This window comes from Prionailurus bengalensis, chromosome A1 (genome assembly GCF_016509475.1).
Source record: "Prionailurus bengalensis isolate Pbe53 chromosome A1, Fcat_Pben_1.1_paternal_pri, whole genome shotgun sequence".
NCBI lineage: Eukaryota > Metazoa > Chordata > Mammalia > Carnivora > Felidae > Prionailurus > Prionailurus bengalensis.
Genome location: NC_057343.1, coordinates 106,924,108 through 106,926,537, shown reverse-complemented (window position 1 = coordinate 106,926,537; position 2,430 = coordinate 106,924,108). Strand labels below are relative to the sequence as shown.

Genomic DNA, 2,430 nt, shown 5'->3' with positions numbered 1-2,430 from the left:
AAAAAAAAAAAAGAGAGAGAGACTTGATTTTGGCTCAGGTCATGATTTCATGACCATGGAGCTGAGAGTGGAACCTACTTAATATTCTCAGCCCCACTCTCTATCTCTCTCCCCCTTCCCCCCCCCCTCATTCAAGCTCTTCTCCCCATTTGAGCTCTCTTGCTCTTTAAAATAAATAAATAAAAATGTTTCCAAAAATTGAGCCTCCTGGAAGCATTAATGCAGCCATTTTGATTTTTGTTCAACTTCATGCTTTTAAGTGGTTTCTATCACATCGCAAATTTTCTTTCCCTACCCACATTTAAGTCACATTTACATCTTCATGAAGACAGAGCAATTGTAAATATAATCTGCTCCAATGTGTGTATCTCATATATACTAAACTACCAACTGGCACATCTTAAAAACTTGTTTTTATTTTAATAGTTCACAGCAATAGGCTTAATATCTTTTATTGCTTATATCTGTTAGCCATTTGGTTATAGTAATTTCTAAAACTTTTATGACTTCAGAAATAAAGGTAATAAAATAAAAATAAACATTTGTCTGTGAGAGCAATTACAGTATAGAACGACTGGTATTTTTTAATCCTTCTACACAGTGTATATTAAACATCAATGAAGGAAATAGAATTCTTAGCACAAAAGGAGAATATTTCTCTACCTCAAGTACATATTTCACTTCAGTTTGATAATTCTTGATTTTTAGGAACTGAACAAATAACTTGAGACATTCTGTGTTAAACAAGGATAATTGTTAAGCATGAAATGTTTGCCTGAAGTGGTGATTTCTTTTCAAATCCACATGGAATTCACTGACACTATGTAATTAAATACCACACCTCCCATCTCTCTCTCTGCTTCTCATTTTATTCTAATTTAGGAACAACTTGCATGATTAAGAAGTTTCTTCCAGTAAGTTCTGGGATGACTACTAAAAACACAGTGACCATGTTCCTATAGAATGGGGAAGTTCTGCCATTAATTGTGTAACAAACCAAGGGTGAACTTGACAGGCAGGGGTCCTGAACTGGGAACAGGATACGGGGCAATGAACTCTGCTTTTCACAGACATTGGTTGTCAACCAGGGAGAATTTGCCCTGATTTTGCAATATGTTCATTGTTACAACTAAGGTTTCAGGTGGCCAGGAGGGGTGGAGGTGGGGGGCGGGGGATAGTGGAGGGGCAGATACACCACTAGCATCTAGTGGGCAAAGGTCAGGCATATTGCTAAACATGCTACAATGTGCAGGACACAAAGAATTATTGGGCTCAAAATGTCAATAGGGTCCCTCCCACTTGAGAAACTCTGATGCAGAGAAGAATGGCTCTATCCCATGTCCTGCCTCTTCAGCTTCTTACTTATCAGTTGAATGCCAGACAGCACACTAGGGCTTTGACACTGCATCAGTCTCTCTTCTGACCCTATATGTATTACCTTAGCTCACTCTTACATTATCTATGCAAGGAAGTATGATGACCACAATACACTTTTCACATGTGATTCAAATTCATTACGAACTCAAAGATGCATGATGTCTGAAATATTGCTCAACTAAAATCAAGCAGCCCTGGTCCTTGTTTTTATGGAACATCACCTAAATACTAATGGTAAATTTTTATCTTAAAATATAAGGGTAAGAGAAAATATACCATTCTTTTCTCCCTCCACTCATACATTTTCAATTAGCAATAATCGCACCTCAGATAAACCTCTTTGGCTACGATACTGCCACTGTGCAAAGCTTCACTTGTACATTTTCAACTAACTTGAATTTCAAGTGATTCCTTCTCTTCAATCCATCAACATTAGAGAGAAGATTGTTATTAAGCACTTTCAGTTAATCTAAAGATATTTCAGGAGACATCATTCTTATGATTGTCTTCTTTTGCAAAAATATGCAAAATTAATATGAATAACAGAAAAAATAAACTTATCAAAAAGAGCCTAGGGGGCACCTGGGTGGCTCAGTCGGTTGAGTGTCCAACTCTTGGTTTCTGCTCAGGTCATGAACTGATGGTTTGTGAGTTTGAGCCCTGTATCGGGCTCTGTGCTGGCAGCGGGGAGCTTCCTTGGGATCCTTTCTTACCGTCTCTCTCTGACCCTACCCTGCTCTCTTTCTCTCTCAAAATAAATAAATACACTTTTTTTTAAACGATGTGCTTCTTAAAAAAAAAAAGAGTGTAGAGAATTGAGTAATGCAGAATAAAACAGTTATCATGAAAACAATCAGACATCTTTACTTTTAATTATATTTTCAAGCCATCCTCACTATCACTAGGTCAAGAGCACCTTTCAATTTACTCCATCAAATAGTCTTAGTTTTGTGCTCGCTTCGGCAGCACATATACAAATAGTCTTAGTTTTGCTGTGGAGCAAACAGGAAGTTAGCCTAAGGTTTAGGAGAAACCTCCTATTTATATTTTATC

The 2,430-nt window shown here is 37.2% G+C and overlaps 1 non-coding gene across 1 annotated transcript; it reads right to left on the bottom strand.

Moving 5' to 3' along the window:
- Positions 1 to 1,612: 1,612 nt before the first annotated feature.
- Positions 1,613 to 1,747, bottom strand: LOC122496250. The gene has a single exon (XR_006300738.1). It is a non-coding gene; the product is annotated as a U4 spliceosomal RNA (small nuclear RNA).
- Positions 1,748 to 2,430: the final 683 nt, after the last annotated feature.